Genomic DNA, 23,575 nt, shown 5'->3' with positions numbered 1-23,575 from the left:
ACAAAATGTGACATTTCACTGACCTTTTAATTAGAACCAGAACATTATTGGTAGCAGATGCTAAGCTGTGATATCGTTACTTCAAATTAATCCAAATCCAAATCAAAACAGATTTTTTGAGTTTGTAGAAGCCATATTACTTTAGGAAAGTTTTCTCCTAGCTATGAAAAATGTAATGTTATCAGGCAGAATTCCCTGTGGGGAAAAAAGACACCCTTAAAATTTATCACATTTTAAATTGTAGAATAGAAGAGTTAATGAGGAAAAAAGCTGGTTCTTTTGGCTGGAAACTGACATATTGAAAATAAATCCAGCATGATTGTGTGGCAATTTTATGAATGCATAAATGCATGGGTCTGAAAAGTCTTCAGATTGTGTTACCCGGTCAGAATTTTTCTCTCTATTTTTTTCCTCAAAAGATTTTGGGCAAGAATATTTCTCTTGTTAATGTTCTCATGTGAAAAACTTTAATCTTTTTACTACAGTATTTTACTTTGTGGCTGTCTTTGCTCAACTGTTGATTTTGTGTTACTACGTAATGATTTTATTTGTCCATCTCCCCACACCCTGAAGTATGCATTAGACTGGTACATCCTGTAAAGACTATGGAAGGACCCAATAATTTTGTAAAGCTTTCTGGACTGATGTTGTTCTCAGTTTGTGAAGAAGAACCTGGCCTTTTTGTTGTAAATGCAGGCTTTTAACATCCCCACAGTGAGCTACCACATGCTTTTTGCGGTGCTTTATTACATTCAGCCTGTATTGTAGATGTGGGTGGCAGGGAAATGTTGTCAGTAGAACAGTATTAATATTACTGTATTTAAATACAAAATTAATTAAGCACCCATCTATGGATTTAATGGATTTAATGCAATTAACATTTTAATTCATCAAGAAAATAAGTTTCTTTTGTGTGGTGTACAACTTCCTTGAGTTTTTGTAATAACTGACAAGAAAAACAAATGCAAAGGAACACAGTACTACCCTAGAAAATAATACAAAAAGATAAGATCAGGTAGAATTTACATAGAATCATAAAATCATGGAATTGTTTAGGTTTAGACCTTTAAGATCATCGAGTCCAACAGTCAACCCAACACCACCATGCCCACTAAACCATGTTCTGAAGTGCCATGTCTACATGTTTTTTGAACACCTCAAGGGATGGTGACTCCACCACTTCCCTGGGAAGTGCATTGCAGCCTTCAATGAGTATCACAGTGAGTGTGTGTTTTTCTTCCAAAGGCCCACTGTTAACCTTATTCAGGTTAATAACAAAACCAAAATCAGGCTAATGAATGTTAATTTCTTGTCCTGTTAATAGAAAGAGCTACACTGGCATTGTATAACCAATGTTTTTCAAGAATACTGCTGTATGCGTAACAAAGCACAGATTTCTTGCACCATAATTTAACTTTGGTGATAAATAAATGGATATTTTAGTTTTAGTGCTTCTCTAATTGGTGAATTTTCATTAGGATAGCCAAGCAGCACTAGTGAACCTGATGCTTTGTGCATGAAAGTCTGAATAAGAAGCTACCCCATCTTTCAAAAAACTGAGAATGCACTTTTTGTCATCTCAATTAGATGCCATTGTAGCAGTAATTATACAACATTTTATGTAGAAAAATTACTATAGAGAATTTTCTATCCAGACCTGACTTCTGTTTTTCATTTCTTAATGAAATCATTCCCTCCTGATTTGGACTCAGGACCTTTAGCTTTTCTCACAGTTTCTAATGAAGAAGTTTGGGGAGGAGAGTAGGGGAACAACCCAACTCTGATACATCAGAGTTTATTAGATCCAAAGATAGCAGGGGACAGAGAAAGAGGCAGTCTCAACAAGGTAGATATAAAAGATGTTTTCTTGGCAGACCTGTATTTGATAGAATATCTTGAGATTTAGAAAATGAAGCAAGGGAACAGTGGATGAAAATATCAAAGAAACATTGGTAAAATTGCTACTAAATGCTTTGATGCTTTTTAGCTTTACTCTTGAAATACTTCAGCGTTTGCTTTGGTCACACACTCCTCCTTGTACTATTTTACTATGTCTGTTGGGGTATTTATGTTTAGCTATGTCCAGCTTTATTTCTTGTCTCAAAGGAATATACTGGCTTTATATAAGCAACATGTCATCCTGGATGGTCAACTAGGGAGAGACTTAAAAGTTTGTATTGTGTTAGTTCTGTTCAGTATGGTTTTCCATCTTTTGCCTCCTGGGGGCAGTGTGTGCACATGGGGTGAGTTAAGCACAACTCTATCCATTTAGGCTGCAAGTATTTACCCTCATCTATACTGATTTGTTTCTTCCATACATCAAAAAGTAGCACCCTTATTCAGAAAGTTCATATGTCGCCATGAAAGGAGAGAAAATAAGGATACAACCTTCTTTTTATAAATAAATAATTTTAAATGATAAACCCATGTATGAGTATTAAGAAACTAATCAAAATAATCCCTATTTAAATTTTTCTCCATGCATTTTAATACATATATTCATCTATTATTCATAAGTGCTTTTTGAATATTTCACTGGCATCACACAAAATTCTGAAAAAGTGTCTTGATGAACTGAAAGTTTCAAAAGTGGCTTGAAAACGTTCAGTGTTATGGCTGAGAAATGTGGGGCAAGTAAATCTGGTACTAGCCAATGCTTTACAATAAAACCAGAATTTTATAGTGGCAATGAAGAACTCCCTTGTGCAATCTGAACAAGATTTTGTGCCTTGGTTGTTCACATCTCACCGAAGTGAATATCTGTTTATTTTGGTGATGATTGTCTTAAAGATTCATTGTTTGCACACCACAAATATTAAATCATTCTAACTGTGTCATAAACTTGCCTTGTGATATTTTGAAAATTAAAGTCCAGCCTGCTGACTGGCAGAATCAAGATATCCCAACCCGGTAGGTTCTTTTAAAGCAAGGTCACTGTGTTTTCAGCCATATTTTGATGGCTGAAACACCTTAACAGCAAACAGTGTGAGACAGGTTCAGCTCTGCAATAAACTGCATAGGCTCTTGCTTTTGAGAAAAGAGAGAAGGAATGTTTACTATTAACAACAGGAGAAAAAGCTTTGAGCAAACCCACAATATAAGAGCACAGCACTAAGTTTGCCTGTGACATGGTCTAGTTGATGTTTGAATCAATCTTGAGATTGCTTTTCATAGATGGAAATAGGAATAGAGAGCTTAAATTTGTTTGATATTAACAAAATCTATGTTCATATGCTTCTTTGCCGTAATGCAATTTCTTATGTCCTTACAGCAACTTTGAAGGTTCTTATTAATTAAAAAAAAAAAAAAAAGCAGAATAAAGTATTGTTTGCTTAGCCTTGTTTATCTGGTATAGATGACATTATGAAAACCCTGTCAAAAAATATGTTATGCATATTTACCTTGTAAGTAGAAGTGGGAAGTCACTGCGAAGAAGAACCAGACAGTACAGTGCAGTAGGTAAAACACAGACTCCGTAGAACTCCTTTTTGCGTATGCTTTTTTAAGTCTAAATTTTCATCAGTGACCTGCAGATTGCTTAGAAGGAAGAAAATCCTTCTGTCTTATTATTTTGTTTAAAAACTGATTTGAAAGCTCTCACTGTCTAGCATGCGTCCATAAGTGTAATGTTATATAAGCTTAATACTGTAAGGAAGAAATACTGCACAATACCTCTTCCAGAAATGTTTATATATTTATTTATCCACCAGTTTCCCCCTAGAAGCCTGAAATGAATATTCTAGCTGTAAAATTTAAGAATACAAATGTGTCCACACTTTTGTGTACACAGACGTACAGATAAAATGCAGTTTGTAAATATATGTGGACGCACATTGTCGTGGTTTAACCCCAGCTGGCAACTAAGCACCATGCAGCCACTCACTCACTCCTCACCGGTGGGATGGGGGAGAGAATCAGGAGAGGAAAAGCAAGAAAACTCATGGGCTGAGGTAAAGACAGTTTAACAGGTAAAAAAAAGCCACGCATGCAAAGCAAAACAAGGAATTCATTCACCATTTCCCATTGGCAGGCAGGTGTTCAACCATCTCCAGGAAAGCAGGGCTCCATCACACCTAACGGTTACTTGGGAAGACAAATGCCATCACTCCGAATGCCCCTCCCTTCCTCCTTCTTCCCCCAGCTTTATATGCTGAGCATGATGTCATATGGTGTGGAATATTCCTTTGGTCAGTTGGGGTCAGCTGTCCCAGCTGTGTCCCCTCCCAACTTCTTGTACACCCCCAGCCTACTCACTGGTGGGGTGGGGTGAGAAGCAGAAAAGGCCTTGACTCTGTGTTAGCACTGCTCAGCAGTAATGAAAACATCCCTGTATTGTCAACACTGTTTTCAGCACAAATCCAAAACACAGCCCCATAATGGCTACTATGAAGAAAATCAACTCTATCCCAGCCAAAACCAGCACACATATCCACATGCATTAAAGTGTACATCTGTATCATGTATACATAGATACACATATTTAATGCCTAATACCACCTCTTTCATGCTTTAACAAGTAAAAAACTAAACAAAAATTCAAGACCAATTGTAGAAGATGCACAAATTAGGTTTAAACTTTGATTTACATAGATGGACATGGATTGAAACAAATGATGCTCCAGCTATTTATCTCAGAAACTGTCAAAAAATGTTCATTTGAAAAGAATAAACTTTTCATGATATACTAAATATCTGTGAAATATTAGAGAAAGAATTCTGACCACCTATACAGTGCAATTGTGCATTTTCATTCTTTTAGTTAGAGTTTTCAGTCTATTAGCTATAAAGCACCATTTGTAACTAACTAGGTGTCTGAGAGCTATTTGAGACATGTTTTCTTGTGTTTGTGTGTGCCTACTGTAATTTACTATGGATTTGAAAAATGAACATTAAGTTTGCCCTTCAATTATCTTCTCTCAAGAGTATTGCTACCTTCCAAAGCCTCATGGGGTCAACAGTGTAGCTGCTGTCATTTTGGTAGCCAAAAGGCCCATATAATTGGATAGTGATGAACACTACAGTACAATATAAAGAAGTTAATCTTTGAGATTGTTTTAAAATTGAGATTTTATTTTCACTCTCTTGTGTCATGATAAGTTAAAATTTTAAGTGTCATATCTAAATTTAGTGGGAAATGCCTGCTATTGGAGTTCAGGGTGGCTGAACAGTATTGGTAGGCTTAATTATTGGTAGACTTTTAGACTAACTGTTTTGAACAGTAATCTTTTTGTCTATGTAGTTTTCTGTAACAAAATTAGAAAGAAAAAAAAAAAGGAGGAAAAAAGAGAAATCTCTTTTGTATATGACCTATTAATTTTATTATATCAGAATTCTTTCAATCTCATTTAAATTTAGTATCCAGGTCCCAAAGGAGAAGAAGTAAACATATTTGCTTTTTACCTGTTTCTTCAGGAATACAGTGCTTTTCCAGATTGTTCAGAATGAATTGGTTATAGAAGTTTGATCTAAATCTCCCTGGGTCCTCAGCAGTAACATTTTTATGTGTTTTATCATACAGATTTTATCACTTTAATATGAAAATGGGTCATTCTCCACTAACCCACTGCCAAAGCATGACATTATTGCTATCACTGTTACCTCTGTAGTGCACTTAAATTTGATTTATGAGAACATTTTATAGTATGTTTGTCCTTAGGAGGCTTCAAGCAATGAGATAAAGAATACTAATGTGAATTGCTTAAAAAAACCAAAACAAAACAAAACAACCCCCCAAAACCCAAATACTTGCATGTTGATTACCTACAGATGTAACTTCAACAACAAAACTCAGAATTTAACAAGAAGGAGGAAAGAGAACTTTTTGTTCTGAGATGTTCTTAAAACTGCTGAAGGAAATAGAGGGAAGAGATAAGGAATGAAGTGTCTCCCTGTCCTGGTTTCAGCTGGGATAGAGTTAACTGTCTTCCTAGTAGCTGGTACAGTACTATGTTTGAGTTCAGTATGCGAAGAATGTTGATAACACTGATGTTTTCAGTTGTTGCTCAGTAGTGTTTAGACTAAAGTCAAGGATTTTTCAGCTTCTCATGCCTAGCCAGCAAGGAAGCTGGAGGGCCACAAGAAGTTGGCACAGGACACAGCCAGGGCAGCTGACCCAAATTGGCCAACGGGGTTTTCCATACCATGTGACGTCACATCTAGTATAGAAACGGGGAAGTGGGGGGGGGGGATCACCGCTCGGGGGACTAGCTGGGTGTTGGTCGGCGGGTGGTGAGCAATTGCACTGCACATCATTTGTACATTCCAATCCTTTCATTATTACTGTTGTCATTTTATTAGTGTTATCATTATCATTATTAGTTTCTTCTTTTCTGTTCCATTAAACCGTTCTTGTCTCAACCTACGGGTTTTGCTTCTTTTCCCGATTTTCTCCCCCATCCCACTGGGTGGGGAGGAGTGAGTGAGTGGCTGCGTGGTGTTTAGTTGCTGGCTGAGGTTAAACCATTACACTCCCTTAAGAACCTCAGTGCTTTAAATACAAGATGAAACAAAATGTGTTTGTGTGACAAACACCAAAAATAGTGTCAGGAAGGTTTTTGATTAACTTCTTGAGTACTGGCATTCACCCAGATATGCTCAAATCTGTGCTTTTACTGCTGGCCTTTTCCCAAATGAGGCTGTGTCGTGGTTTCAGCCCAGCCGGTAACAAAGGACCACGCAGCCGCTCGCTCACTCCTCCCGCCCCCCTCCGGTGGGATAGGGAGGAGACGGAGGAGAGAAAAGAAAAAAAACCTGGAACCTGGAGGGTTGAGATAAGGGCAGTTTACTGGGACAACACAAAAAAAAAAGGTTACAACAACAACAACGGTACTAATGAAAGAATATACAAAAAGAGTGATGCACAGTGCAACTGCTCACCACCCGGAACCCGACGCTCTGCCACTTCCCCCATCAAAAGTTGAGAGAGCTCCCCCCGGCCCGCTCACCATTTATATACTGAGCATGATGTCACATGGTATGGAATAGCTCCTTGGCTACTTCAGGTCAGCTGCCCCGGCTATGAACCCCCACCTCCCAGGTTCCTGTAAAAATTAACTCTATCCCAGCTGAACCCAGGACAGGCTGTCAGAAAAGAAGGCTATCCACTGAATATTCTACACACCTGCATTTCCTCAACTCACTAATGGTTTTAGATGGCTCGGGTTTTGACTGTTGAACTAGGGATAGCTGTGAAAGTGAATTAACAGCTGGGAAAAACAAATTTCATGGCTTCATCTGAGCATTGATCCCTTTAATATCAAGGTTATTTAGATATGTCCCACTTTGTGTAGAAGGAAGCCACCTGTTCAAAATGTCTGTCATTTGTGAAATTCTAGGTTATTTTGGGAGTGTACTAAATGTTCTCTTTCATTTACTTTAGGGTGTATATCTTCAAAAGTAATCTATTTGGAAGTGGACAGGCAGGTCTTCAGTTTGATCCTTCCATCTTCAAATACCATTAAACATGTGAGTTATGATGTCTAAATGGTTTTATCTATCTCCTTTGGAAGGCAAAGCATTTCAGAAATTTAGACAGTAAAGAATAACTGGAATTTTCAGTAGAAACATGGAAGCTAAAGGCTGTGCACAACTGAGAGGTTTTCTTTCTCTTTTGCTTGTTATAGTGTGACTTAGTATTCATAAAGGATGCAATTTAGAGCTGAATCCATTATAAGTACATAAACAGTTTTTGTCTTTAAAAATGAGTTACATGTCTTGCTCTGTTGGTATCTAGTGTTTAGAATATACAGAACTAATTGTTTTGAACAAATGAGTGTCATATAAAATAAAAAAATATGCAACGTATCTGTGTATCTTTCAAGATGCTATACATCAAGTAATAAACAACAACAATCTGTTGCAAAACTAAGGTCTTTGTTTAGTCAGAGATCCTGTCTTGTCTTCCACAAAAGTCCTTATATTTCTTCCTGTGTGCTTTTAACAAGTATATACTCAGCGTCTCCACCAAACTGCGCTTCCTTCCAAAAAAACCTTTGAAAATCATAGTCATACAGTGTTCACCATATTATGGACAATCTTTCATTAGGAATTTCACATTGATTTAAGAAGGATATCTCTTGCTTCAAAAGCATGTAATTCCAGCATCTGAGGCACAAAGAGTCTACATTAGCTAGTAGAAATCTGGGGCCTGTGGTAAGGCTCAGGAGTTTTTCAAATGTTGCCAAATTGGTTGCAGTGATGCAGATTTTATGGAGCTCTAGTCTGCAAACATTCACTCCTGTAATGTGCCCTTAATCCTGCTGCTAGCTTAAATCAGTGATCTGAAACATGGACTACTTTCATGAATATGAATTTATGCAGGTTGGGGTCAGATTTCTAAGGTGATATTTTACTTCATTTTCATGTTGACATTCTTCATAAGCAGTAGATGCTCTAATATATCTAAAAGACACTTTGCAAGGTACCAAGAAGTGTTCACTCTTTGGTTAGTGAGTATCTAGTCTGGTTGAATCTCAGATAGACATCACCTAATGTCTGGGTGTTCAAGGTTTGGTTCTTGCTCTAATGAATGTTTTAACTATCTGTACAAGGTAGAACAACTCCATCAAGAGAGACTAAGAGAAACTATACCTAATCAAGGTCCCAGCACGTAGCAAATGTTAATTTGCTATGGCATAGATGCATTTGAATGGTTACTAACAACAGCATCAAGGAGAATCTGTAATTCATAGCATTGTTAAGGTCAGGATTCATAATTATTTATAGTATATCAAGCATGTAATTATTTCAATGTATATTCAAATCTGATTACAGTCTATGTTTCAAGGATGCAAGATTTTTTTATGAAATGCAATTACGCTAATAAATAAAATAATCAGTATGATGCTTATGCTAACACAGAAAGAATGAACTCATTTTGATTTTCTCGTATTGAAACTTTCTGTTTCTAATGAAAATTCACCTACTTTATCATATGGGGAAATTTTTGTGACAGTATTCCCTCACTGTTATTCTTCATTCTCCGCTCCTCATATCTGCTCAGATATAAGATTGTTGCAGGTGGATTTCTGTTGACTCTTAGAAATAGAAGTCATTCTGCACATTTGCTTTTGTAAAATACAGGGTTCATGTCAAATCTTTCATTATTAGCTCTGGGTGAACAGAAGAACACAAAAGAAATACTGTGCACGTTGATTAAATTATTCCTACAAATTTGTTTCAGCAAAGCTCTTGAATGCCTGAGTTGTTAGATAGGAATTTTATTTGCTTTCAGACCAAAACCATGTTTCAAAACAGTCAAGCAGATATGAATTAATTGTTGGTCAATTGTTTATTAAAGTGTTTAAAAATCTCTGTGGCTTTGTGGTCTCTACTGTTTGGTGGTGGATGTTGGCTGTACATTCTATGTCCTATGGATATTATAGTTCATCTGGGAGAAAAGTAGGGATCTTTGATCTCCACGGCATATGGCAGATCATGCCATTATTGAGAAATAACATAGCCAGGCTTGAAATAAGGTCCTCAGTTCTTCCTCTAAGTCTTTGCTTTTTTTACTGATGACCCCATTTATTTTTGCCGTTTTACCTACACCTTTTGTAATACTCCTACAGAATTTAATAGGATTATAGATGAATGAAACACCTGCAATTTTTCTCTTTTTATTTATTTATTTTTTTTTAATTAAGCAGTTTATGAAATTGTTTCCATCTTATGAAGCTAAATATTGGGGTTGCTTTCCTCATGGTCATTACAATACAGAGTTGATTTTTTCACCATGATCCTGAGTTCAGTTTCCAATAGCTCATGTGCATTCAGATGTAAGCTCATAGAGATTACTGTGATCATAACTTTATTGGATCATCATTTTAACAGAAGTGAATCACCTGAACACAAAAATCTATGACAGGTGTGATGACTAAGTCAATAATTAAATGGCCTAAATTCAACAGGGTTCTTCCCAAACTACCTGAAACCATTGTGTAACATCACAGGGTTTTACTGTGAAGTCAGTAAATCAATACAAATAACAAACCCACAACTGGTTCCTAGAACAGCTGATCAAACCATGAGAGCCAGAATGGTCATCTTGAATCATGGCACGACCAGAAATACAAGACATATTTACACAATACTGTTACTGACAAGATGATTCTGAAATTCCTTTTTCAGTAGTCCTAGTTAGTTATCAGGCAGCCTTAACAATTTGTGTGCCAGATTGCTTTGTAATGTGTTATAATCCTTTAAAAAGAAATAAAACTCTATTTAGGTAACTTCAAAGTGTAAATGTCTGTGTGTGAGAAATCTAGAAGTTGTCTTGAAGTCATAATTTTAGAATTGACTTCAAAGGAATAGATGTTCATCTGAATTACAGAGAGAACACAGAAAATTTAATATGTCCTCATTTTATGAAGGTGTTGCAACGTCAGTATTTCCAAAGGAAGAAGAAAAGGCAGAACATACTGTAAAAAGAAGACATCATTTGCTTTGTGGATGATGATTGAGATAACATTGAAAAATAAAAAGTAGCAAAGCAAGCAAGTTAATGGTAATGCAACGACACCAGTATTTCTTCCAGGGATTATAGGTTTTGTTTTCATTTTTTTTTCTTTTTTTTTTTTTTTCTTTTTCTGCATTCTTTATACCCCCAAAATCTCACAGTTGATGTTATCACCTTGGTGCAGCAGACCTAAGTTAAGTGCTTGCTTCATTTACACATCACTTCCTGCATTCTCCAGTTCTGTAGTTTAGCATGGACGGGAGTGTTGATTTGATTGAGGGTAGGAAGGCTCTACAGAGGGATCTGTACAGGCTGGATTGATGGGCCGAGGCCAATTGTATGAGGTTCAACAAGGCTAAGTGCTGGGTCCTACTCGGGTCGCGACAACCCCAGGCAACCGTACAGGCTTGGGGAAAAGTGGCTGGAAAGTTGTCTGGTGGAAAAGGACCTGGGGGTGTTGGTCAAATGCCGGCTGAATATGAGCCAACAGTATGCGCAGGTGGCCAAGAAGGCCAACGGCATCTTGGCTTGTATCAGAAATAGTGTGGCCAGCAGGAGCAGGGAGGTGGTTGTTCCCCTGTACTCGGCACTGGTGAGGCCACACCTCTAATACTGTGTTCAGTTTTGGGCCCCTCACTCCAAGAAAGACATTGAGGTGCTGGAGCGTGTTCAGAGAAAGGCAACCAAGTTGGTGAAGGGTCTAGAGCACAAGTCTTATGAGGAGCGGCTGAAGGAGGTGGGGTTGTTTAGCCTGGAGAAAAGTAGGCTGAGGGGAGACCTTATTGCTCTCTACAAAGACCTGAAAGGAGGTTGTAGTGAGGTGGGTGCTGGTCTCTTCTCCCAAGTAGCAAGTGACAGAGCGAGAGGAAATGGCCTCAAGTTGCACCAGGGGAGGTTTAGATTCGATATTAGGAAAAAGTTCTTCACTGAAAGGGTTATCAAGCACATTGGACCAGGCTACCCAGGGAAGTGGTTGAATCACCATCCCTGGAGGTATTTAAAAGATGTGTAGATGTGGCATTTAGGGATATGCTTTAGTGGAGGACTTGGCAGTGTTAGGTTAATGGTTGGACTTGATGATCTTAAGGGTCTTTTCCAACCTAAACAATTCTATGCTTCTATGATCTTCACTTTTTAATAGCCCTATTGAAGAAGTAAGAATCCACCTGTCCCATGAGCTCTCTGTTCTTAATATTTTTCTTCTCATAATGAAGGTAATGATATGCTGCTGTTTTTGAAGAACAATATTGTCTCTGTGGCAGGCCTCACAGAAAATTCCATATGCTCAATCTGTTTTTAAAAGCTGAAGAGCTTCCTGGATTTTATTTTATTGCTACAGTATCCGTTAATGGTTTGGTTTGGGTTTTTTGGTAAACTAATGTGATTTACATTTACTGAAAGGCAAAGTAAACATGAATATAAGACCAATATATCTCCTAAGTTCTTTTCTTTCTGCTGGTATATCCTCATGATGTCTAGTCAAGCACAACTCATCATCAGAAGTCACAAAAAAGGTGCTCTGAAATCCTACAACTTCCAAAATGCTTCCCCTGGTTCTACCATGTCCTACCTTTCTGGATCCTGGGACTCTCCCAGCTCTGCATCCCTCAGTTAGTAGGATTAGGTGAATCTTTGTGAGTATGTATATACAGACACACAGAAAACTGCATGTGAATCCAATAATTAATTTTTTCCATTTCTGTATTCATAAACTGAGTGTTCATGAGCATTGGCCTGGTGCAGAACAGAAAACTCCATGCTGATGCAAAAGTTATTATTTAATACTAAGTCAATATATATTTCCTACAGCTTTACTAAGTTTGAAGTATTATAAATATCTTTTCGTACTGTTACTGAGGAAATTGGAATTATAGATATTACAGTTTAATTGATTCTTTTTAGGAGCTGATGTAGCTAAAGGAAATCTTATACAATCTCTTTTACAAGGAAGCTTAAGAAGACACTTAATGGTCCTGTGTATGCATTTTTCATTACCAGTTCTATATTTTTTTTCTGTTATTTATCATGGCATAGGGATTATTATGCACCAAATACAGGTAATTTGGAAGATCAAAGAAATGTAATTAAATTGTGATGGTGGACTGCAGCATTCTAATAATAATGGTTATTGTAACAGTAAAATCTAGCTAAAATTAACAAATTTTGTCCAGAATTTTCATGATTTTTTGGGGGGGGGGGGGGCAAGGAAGAGTATCTGTGAAGTGGGCAACATATATATTTCATGTAACTATTTCTTCTACGTAAGGCTTCATCACATCCTCTTCCTTCCCTGCATGGCATAATTTATCCTGTTAGAGGATGGAATAATACCCTGTGAATTACAGGGGGTGATAATAACTTCTAATAAAAACATTCTAGAAACAGAGCTAAGAATCAAGGCAAAGGATAAAAATCCTTTGGATGAGAAACCCAATAGAGCAAATAAACTAACTGGTGAATGGTTGTAAATTAAGAAGTGGCTTTCAAAAACGCCTAAGGGAACCCAGTACCAGTTTTTACTGAAAGTTAGCTATCCATTTTCTAGTAACTTACATTGTATCTCTTTAACAATCTCACCCTCAATCCTGCTAAATGGCAGTCATCTATTTAATTGTTTTCTATAAATACTTCTGTAAGCACCAGTGGAAGTCTGTAAAAATAGCACTTCAGACAGTTATAGTACAAAATCAAAGAAGCAGAGGCAGCTCCTTCTTTCTCCCTTGTTCTTTTTAATAATATTAATGGCTCAGTCTGCATTTAGTTGATTTCTCCATGTATGAAACCCTGTTTCTCTAATGAGTTTTGCCATTCAAACATATGTCTCTTACAGCAGTTTTCTTGTTTTCAGAGAAAACTTTATAGATATGTTTCTGTAAACCAGTGAAATCTTTAGGCAAATCTCAGGTACTACACTGACAACAGCTTTTTGTTTAGATTTTTTTATCTGAATAAAATATTGTGCCACTAAACTGGTAGAAAGTTGTATGAAATATATACATCCCAAAAGAAGGAAATCACCATAAACCTGTATTCCCTCAGACAGATGTAGCAGGAATTTGACCATGTGTGGGTTTTTTAAATGCTGCAGTTTCACAGCTTCAGATAACATCCAATAAAAGAGGTCTCTGGTGCTGAATAACTTGGAAAAACTGTCCCTTCTCAGAAAGCTCTGTATACTGGGTAGTATGACAGCATCTAACAAATAAGGTGAAGAAGACAGAAGGTCTATATGGTCTACCTAGGCTTACAAAAAAATTGATACTTTGTCTGTAAAAAAAGAAATGGTCATCATTCTGCAGTGAATTTCTGCATTCAGGTGCAAATCTGAAAAAAAGCCCATTTAAAGTAACTTGCATTATGTCATTATAAGCATGGGCTACAGAAAAGCAAAAATCGTCCTGGAAGACCATAAAGGGAAGTATAAATTGAAAAAGGGTATAAAAAAATGAAAAAGAGTGAAACAATACACAGACTTAACAGTAAAATTCAGGTCTGAAGTCTAGGAGCAGTGAGAAGATTCCAGTGTTCATGAGACAGTGCTCTGAAAAGTTGGTTGGATCTATGAAAAGTTTTTGCCTTTGTAAATAGGGGCAGAGGAATCAGACAAAACTGCAATCTGTAGGAAATATATATCTGTCAAACCATGATAAAGAAATAGTCTTTAAGAATTTTTCATTCTTACTTCCCAGGCAGTGACAGAATAAATTATAAGAACACTTTTATCCTATGCAGTGGCAAATGTTACTTTCTCTCTTAAAATGCTCATTGTACCACTAAACCTTTAAACATTGTCAGAGACTATGAATGTGATGATGATGGCAACAGAAACTATTGTAGACAAGTAGAGTATCTGCAAAAAGGGATCCAACAGCATGGTGCAACTATGGGGTGATGTTCAAATTTATTTTCGTTGATCTAGTTATGTGTCTTGCATCAGACCAAGGGTGATAAAGACCTTGTGAGTCACTTGAGATTTGACTCATATCTCAAAGACTTTAATGACTTTTACATTGGTGTAAACAAATGAAAAAACCATGACAGGTTAGAAGAGGAATACAAAAATGAAACTTGGGCATGGATGACAGATTTTAATAAATAGAGTCAAGCTTAACAATTGGAGAAGGGAAGAAAGCACAAGTTAAAAAACAAAGTTAAAAGAGTTATAAGATTGAATAATGGAGAAGGAGTGAAAACAGTAAAAGAGGGAAAGAACAGGAAAAGGGAATGGCTTAAAGAAATGTAATAGAATTGCCATGGCAGGCTTGAATATCACAATATTGTGATTCTTCTGGCAGTGAAATTTAGTCAAATTGGTTCTTGATTCCTGCAAGTCTTTTACAGAAAGGACTGTGAGAACTGGAATCGAGCATTAAAAAAAAAAAAAAAAAAAAAAAAGCAGGCATACATGACATTGAGAAAGAAAGAAAATGAGAATAATGAAACAGTACCTTCAACCTCTGGAAAAAGTGGGCCAGATAAGAAAATGCCTCTGTGTAGATACTTCTAGCTTTCTTTTGACAATTCCATCCCATTCCATTATTATTAATACTTTCACTGAATAAACTTAAACATATATAGACATAAGTACACGATTTTGAAACTCATCAATACTTTGGCAAATAACTTTGGCTTATAGAAGTTTCTTTTTTATTTTTCTTTAAATTACTTTTGTATTTAAATTTAGATACATGTTCAATTTTTTAAGAAAACCTGTGAAAATTATTTGATTATCTATGAAAAATATACTGTTAGGTAAACATTTGATTCACCTTTCAATTTTGGTCAATAAATGAAAGTCATATGAAATAGACTGATAATGCTTTTGAAAGAAAGAAAAAGGAAAACAAACCCTATATCTGTAGCTAAAGTTACTTATTACACTGAATGGTTACTAGAGTGAATCTTACTTGGGAGGTTCAGCGATCACTGGCTACTTTATGTGCTGCAATACAAAGCAGAAATAGTGGTCTGTTGACATGGAAGAGACAGAATTTTAATTTTTTTCTTTTTTTTTTCCACAGAGTCGGGGATTAACTCTTCTAGGAAAATTTATCACTTCTTCATAAAAAGCCTCAGATACCATACCAGTCTTGTTAACACAGCAGAAACAAACCAATCAAATGTGCTTATCACACAGCAGCAAAAGGTATTTCATTCTCTTCCACACCCCTTTTATCTTCTACTCACAAAAATCATATTTAGCAATAACCTAGTTTCCTTTTTCAACACCAGACTCTGAAAGAATAGAAAATGTCACTTTCTCATGCTGTTCCTGTTTCTAGTAGAGCAAAGCTCTTTGGAGATTTGTTGCTTTAGCTTTTGTATGTGTGAACAAGCAGCAAAACCAGACTGCAATATTGTTTAGGTTCCAAGTAGTAAAACTAGACTCCAATATTGTTTAGATTCCTTGGTGACAGTAAAAATAATATAAATTTGCTCTTTTACTTCATTGGAAGTCTGAAACTAGGTCAGTGGGCTGGTTTTGGCTGGGATGGAGTTAATTTTCTTCATAGTAGCCATTATGGGGCTGTGTTTTGGATTTATGCTGAAAACAGTGTTGATAATACAGTGACGTTTTCGTTATTGCTGAGCAGTGCTTACATAGAGTCGAGGCATTTTCTGCTTCTCACCCCACCCCACCAGTGAGTAGGCTGGGGGTGCACAACAAGTTGGGAGGGGACACAGCTGGAACAGCTGACCCCAACTGACCACAGGGATATTCCAGACCATATGACAACATGCTCAGCATATAAAGCTGGGGGAAGAAGGAGGAAGGGAGGGGCATTCGGAGTGATGGCATTTGTCTTCCCAAGTAACTGTTAGGCATGATAGAGCCCTGCTTTCCTAGAGACGGCTGAACACCTGCCTGCCAATGGGAAGTAGGGAAAGAATTCCTTATTTTGTTTTGCTTGTGTGCGTGGCTTTTGCTTTGCCTATTAAACCGTCTTTATCTCAACCCATGAGTTTTCTTGCTTTTACTCTTCCAATTCTGTATCAGAAACAGTGTGGCCAGCAGGAACAGGGAGGTGGTTGTTCCCCTGTACTCGGCACTGGTGAGGCCGCACCTCAAGTACTGTGTTCAGTTTTGGGCCCCTCACTACAGGAAAGACATTGAGCTGCTGGAGCCTGTCCAGAGAAGGGCAACCAAGTTGGTGAGGGGCCTTAAGCACAAGTCTTATGAGGAGCGGCTGAGGGATCTGGGGTTGTTCAGTTTAGAAAAGAGGCGGCTGAGGGGAGACCTTATCGCTCTCTACAACTACCTGAAAGGGGGTTGTAGTGAGGTGGGTGTTGGTCTCTTCTGTCAGGTGTCTGAAGATAGGACAAGAGGAAATGGCCTCAAGTTGAGGCAAGGGAGATTTAGGTTAGATATTAGGAAAAATTTTTTTACTGAGAGGGTTGTCAAACATTGGAATGGGCTTCCCAGGGAAGTGGTTGATTCACCATCCCTGGAGGTATTCAAAAAGCGAGCGGACAGGGTACTCCAGGACATGGTTTAGGGGACATGGTTAATGGTTGGACTCGATGATTTTGAAGGTCTTTTCCAACCGAAATGATTCTATGATTCTATTCTATGATTCTCTCCCCCATCCCACCAAAGGGGCGTGAGCAAGTGGCTGTGCAAGTCTTAGTTGCTGGCTGGGCTTAAACCATGACAGTCAGTGTCTTCTTCAGTTATAAAACTATTCCAATCCAGAATTTATTTGTATAGTATCTATTCTTTTTTGAAAGAATAAGCATTTGCAGAAAGCAAATTTTGAACACACACCTTCCTTTTTATTAATACGACTCAAAGGATTTGAGAGCTTGATAAAGGCAGCTGTACTTGGGGAAAAGACTGGAGAAAGGATCTGTAGTAGTCAGCAGTGGAAGAGTTAACAACACTGGTAGTTAAAATAGTAATTTTCTAAATTCAGCCATAGCTACTGAGATGGATGAGGCAGTTTGTACTTCCCAAAGCTGCTGTTTAAAAGTGACTACAGACAGATACATCACAGTGCACTGATGAATTACAATAATCATGTCCTTAACGTTGTCTTCATAACAGTTGAAACATATGAAGCCAATGCAGCAGAAGAGGATGGAAGTGTACAGTGAGCAGAGACTTAATGCAATACACAAAGTTAGGATGCTGTAAAAGTCCTTTGTTGGCCTATACAGTCTTTTGCATTTTATGAAAGTCATCCTTGCCCTAATAAAATTCAGTTATGTGAGAAGTGCACAAGACATTTTAGATACTGAAACATTCTCTAAATTTTATCGTTTGCTTGAGGGCCACAGAAATGATAAGGTGTACAATAAGTGATTTTTTGGTAGAAGAATGTTTGTATATGATGTGCTGGTCCCTGTGGAAGATAGTGTTGGGAGGTGGGAAAGGGAGTGTTAGAAGTTAGCTTTTGTTTTTGTTGCTATTCCTTATCTCCCAGCAGAATGCTGAAAGCCCTCTGAAACTGCATGCTGTCCCTCTGTTTGAGATAAAACAACAGCATGGAGGCCACTTGCTTATATAACTCATTACCAAACCATGCCTTATGCACCACTAGTGGCCTGTGGGCCTGTTGGGAGTGACTACAGAATAGAGCAGGCTAGCAATAAACGGAGCAGGAGAATAAAATTAGACAGGGACTAGTTAAACTGTTCAGCTCATAACAAGAGCCCTTGGCTTTCCTCTGTTCTTGCAAAAGCAATTGCCTTATATGTCCATTTCAAAACTGCAAATCAAGAAATAAAGTATTAAAGCTCCATTTGTTTTCCTGTTCCAATATTGCTATTAGTAGTAACTTAATTATACACTCCCCTACAAGGATGACTGTTCACACTTCAATTGTTCCATATGGGGAAGTTTTGGGAAGTTTTTATGTTTGTACTTCAGTGGTAAAAATTTTATTAACACTCTCCAGCTCATTAATTCTCTAGGAAACATAAAGGACTGCATATTCTCAGGAAAGTTAAGTATTGACTTGATTTTTTTAGCTGTATTTTTCAATTGAGGGTATATTTCAGTTTAGAGGTTTTGGGTTGGAACCTTTAGAGGTTAATTTATTTTTTATTCTTTCTTGACAATGAAATCATCATACAGATGTTTCTTTCGCCCTGAAAACAATAACAACAAAAAAACTCCACGAAAAAAACCCCATCAACAAAACCAACAAAATCCCAACAAAAATAAATAAATAAATAAAAAGACCTGTGAAATTCTTGTCCTGGTGGATCTACTTGTGAAGCAGAGATGAACAAGCAAAACAGCTCTGAATGAGGTAGTCTGCGGCTTGATGTACTGTGCCCCCTTAATGCATAGGAATACAAAATGTATTTGAAACTTGGTAATATTTGTTTGCAGAATTATCTGAGTTGTTTGGTTTAAATTTTGGTTTACAAAACAAATACTTACCTTGTGTGTTCAGGACTACTTCATACTCTTGAGCAAGTTTACAGGTTCTTCATTTTTTTCAGTAAGATGAAAAATGCAAAACCATCAGTTGCTCTATGATTCACAGGGTAAAACAGATATTCTGCAGAACTGGCAAGAAGACGCAACAGACATATTAGTCAGGCATAATGCTCTGAGGAAAGACAATTTCCCATCCAACATACAGCTGTTAAAAGGTATTTCCCTAGTACAAAGTTTCGCAATTCTGTATGGTCACAGAAATGGCTTTTGCATTTGGTAGATACACTAAAATTTGAAAACATATTAATTGCAAGGAAAATGCAAAATTTTGATTCATAGACTAAGAATAAATTTTATAATGACATGTTGCTTTATCTGTTTTGGCATTTCTAACATAGAATGTTGCTAAAATAATAAAGATTATACTTAGTAATTATATAAAAAATATAAAATAATAGACATTTATCCAAAGCAAAATGGCTCCACACTGTCCTATCAAAATCTACAGGTTAGTTTGGGGGTTTTTGTTTGTTTGTTTGTTGGTTTGTTTGTTTGTTTTCCAAAAAAGAACCTTTAAAAGGTTTTCCACTGGTTCTATTCTTAACTATCTGTTATATCTCCGTTCTAGTGAAAGTGGTGAGGACTCCTGCTCCTTCTTGTTTAAGAACAGAATAATAAAAAAGTTGTCATGACTTGTGAAACTACTTACATGAGATGGAAGGGTGATGCAAGTTAAGAAGGGGAAACTCAAAAAGAAAAAACTTAGAAGAAAACTAGTAGGAAAAACCAGAGAATTCTCTGGTTTATACTCATTAATTCACTGCATTGTAACCTTAAATATTGTTGGTATTGCTGCTAATAGCAACAGCAAAGCATAGTGCAGATAGATAATAGCACAGATGCAGGAGGTATATTTTTTCCCAGATTAGTGCTACAATATTGGATAGAAAATTCTGTTTTGAGAAACTTCCTAGAAGGTGGCTCTAATGTACATACCTCAAAATAATACTGAGACATTCAGCCATAATTTGGAGCCAGGATGAAATAATATCCAGACCATACTAACTACCCTCCACCATGCACTTGCAGTGATACCAGTCCTCAACAGCTCTTGATACATGGATTGTTGAGAGTGTCAAGAACCTTGTATAGAAGATGAAAAGCTGATTTTTCAGAGTGGCTTCTTCGAGTCCACAGTTTTAACATCTTATTTTTCAGACCCTTATTTTTCCATTTTTCTCCCTTCTACCATATCCTGTTTTACCATAAACCTTCTTTCCCCTTCTCGCTTTAATTTAGGTCAGGCTATCTTTTATCCTTCAGTGAGCCTTTGACTTTTTTGCAACTTTACACTTTTCATTTGCTTTTCCCAGTAATTTCTTTTATAGTTTTTAAATATTTTATATGGATATGTTTGGAGTCTATTCTTATTTGCCTTGCTGCTACCTAGTCCTCCTTGATCACTATACTCACCCACTTTTTATTTTTTTGTTTCTGTGTAAGTCTGAATTTTAAGCTCCTTTTTCTCCATATCTTTTATTTGAAGCAGCACTGATTAACACTGTCAGATATTACCTTTCAGCTCTGAGCCACCAATTATCACTCTTTAATAACTGTCTTTCCTCATTCCCTGTGTTTTATTACCTTTCTTGAAATTTCCAATATTCACTCGTCATTTCTTTTGCAGTCTTGTAAGAACCAGTTTTCTTTTAAACTTTGTTACCTTCTTTTCATAAGAGTACTACTACCATTTTTCTCTTCCAGGTTTTTTTTTCTTCCTGAAATTTTGTCTTCCTTCAGAAAAAACACCCCTGACTTACTTGCTGTAACATCTTTTGCTTTGGTACTCAAACACTCTCCTGACTTTATCTTGCATAAACCTTCCTCCAGGCTTTGTTACCAAGAAATCTTACTTCTCCTGGTCTTCATCAAATTTCTCAAGTAATTCCCTGTTTGAATTAGCAGGTATATTGAGTGTAAATGGAAAAAGCAGTGTTTCAGACATTTCTTCCTCTTGGCTGGCCAGATCCTGTTACTTTGTCTCAGCAGTTAACAAAAAGGCAGGTGAATGCTGACCATGTTCCAGGCAGCAACCGACAGGGTCTGTGTTTGCTTACTGCAAGTACATCTTACTCTTTTCACACAGTGCCATAGATTCCTTTACCCAAAAGCTAGATAAACTTTACCCCTGTATCAGTTTGTTTATTAGAAAATCAAGACCTATTGAAAAGGTCATAAGCAGTCATGGAGTCTTTTTCATTGGTTTGTGATCTTGAACTCTCCTGTATCCACGCAGTAGCAAAGAAGGGTTATGAGTGGTACAGCTGGCTGCAGCAAGTCAGATCTTAAAGTACTTAAGAAAACTGTGTCAAATATTTTTTCTAAAGTTCCTATGTGAAAAGCAGACTAAATTTGTGTACAGAGTGAAAGTAATATTCAAAGCCAGTGCTGGAATTATAAATAAGTTGGTAATGAACCAGTTGCTTTAGGAGGTGGAGAATAATTGGAACCTTTCACTCTTGCTACTTTTAATTTTGCAACCATGACAAGAATTTTCTTCTCTTTTGATTGCTGGGTGGTCAGAATTAACTCTTGAGGTAACCTTAGGCCAGTTTCTTACTCCAAATCTCAAAAGTTGAAAGTGGATTTAGTGGTGCTCTGAACTGGGAGTAGATGGAGAGTGGAACCTCTAGGCATGGCACCTTAGCTCCTTCTAAAATGAAGGAAGTCACTAACTGGGAAGAGCTGACTCAGGATTTACAGAACATTGAGAAAGAAATTCAGATCATTCACAGTTTCGTCATATCATTGATAGCTTCTGGGCAGTGTTGCAGGAGATTTCTTTGGTATTGATTGGCTGTAAATTATTTATGCTACTATTTCTATTATAGTAACTGTTTGCTTTATAATGTGCTGTTTACTTTCTGTACAATGGTTATGAATTCTCTACCTGATCAAAAAGTTACTGAATATCACAGCCTGTGGATCAGAACCTGCTGCACCACATAAAATAAACCCAAACCAAACTACAGCTTCCACCCCACTCCCCTTAAAGCTTTGTGTTGGTGGTGTTTGAAATACTTTGGACTGACAGAAACATACATAGAAGAACATATATTATTTAGATTTTTAACTCAACATTTAAGCGAAAATTCTTATCAAACTTCCCACATATTTTATGTAAGTCCACTTCTTCTTCCCATATACAAAATTATTCCTCAGGACCACATATAAATAATTCACTACACCTGACAGACACTCGTTCTCGTGACTATGTTACAATGAGGTTACTAGGCCTGAATCTGCACACAGCAGAATATCAAAACTCTTAGTTGCAATCCTTATCATTTGCCCAGTATCCCTCCTTTCTACTGGAGGTAGCAGTTAGATTTCAAAATGGCTTTTGAGCTTTGCTTTGCTAAGTCAGTTACAGTAGAGAATTTTCTGTACCTGCTCACTGCCTGCCAAAACAGATGCATTTCCTTTGATTCCCATGGGCCTTAACTTGGCTATGTCATTTGTGAATTTGGTTCTTGTGTTGCAGTGTTTTATTAAACTTAATTCGGTGGAGGTGTTTGAAAGGTAGTTCAACCCATTAAAACTGGATTCCAGATCTCAGTATGGATATGCCTGTGCATCTGTTCTTCAGTACTTTGTCCTGAGTACAGCAGCCTGATTACCAGCATTGATTTTGTAATTCAGAAGTTTCCTTCTTTATGTAAATAACATCTGTCCTCCTGCAGAATAAGCTGTTGGCCATCATCAGATGTCATGAATGATGGCAAAAGATGCTATTGTTCATCCTCTGCACTGCCCCAGAGGAAGCATATGGTATGCATCTTGGGTGAGGAAAAAAAGAAATAATAAGGAATTCAGCCTGCTGGGTTTCTTTCTTCTTATCCCCAACCTTTTCCGCAACTTGCTGTATGAGACAAAGAAAAAGGTCTTAGTAGTGGATGCCTGTTGAAGCCTCTCTCTAAGTAACCTTTTCTTTACACTTACAGCTATGTGCAGTCTTCGTTCATTCTTCTTACTTTGTAGGAAGAAGAGTATGTTTTCTTAGGTACTGGAAAATATTTCATCTCTCCTTAGACTCTTAAATGGCCCAAGGTCAAAGTTAACAAAGTTCATTAGTAGGTCTACAGCAATCTGTGCAGAAATTAAAGTCTTTGTCAGTGGTAAAACTTCTTTTGTGTAGGATTAATTAGCAAAAGAATTCTGCACCAGACTGAAAGTCCCTCTGTGTGCACTGTAGGTAACACCAGGTTCCAAACAATACAATTTCACCACATAATTGCAACGGTGCCATCATCATTTGCTGCACATCTTAAATCTATTTGCAAGGCTATTTGATTCAAAATTATACAGAGTGGAATTATAAAGAATACATAAAGTAATTTTACTGAGGCTGTACTTAAAATAATTTACACTGATTAAAGTTAGATTTATAAAAAGCACTTAGTGCTTTCTTTTGCATTTAAAACCAGACATCTATAACTATAATGTAATGTAATTTTAGCAGTAATGAGTAAGCTTGGAAAGGTTGCTCTTCAGTTGTATGTAAGAAAAATGGCTGAAGTTCAACTAGTTGTTTAGCCAGAAGTTACCACATCTTATTATACTTCAACTTTTGTTAAACTGACAGGGAGTTTTCCTACTGACTGCAGTTCTTGAGATGGAGCTGAAAATCTCTCTAGAAATATTCTTAAGTTTTTTTAAGAAACTTTTCT

This window comes from Harpia harpyja, chromosome Z (assembly GCF_026419915.1).
Source record: "Harpia harpyja isolate bHarHar1 chromosome Z, bHarHar1 primary haplotype, whole genome shotgun sequence".
Lineage (NCBI taxonomy): Eukaryota > Metazoa > Chordata > Aves > Accipitriformes > Accipitridae > Harpia > Harpia harpyja.
The sequence above is the reverse complement of the archived record's forward strand: the minus strand, read 5'-3'. Positions refer to the sequence as shown.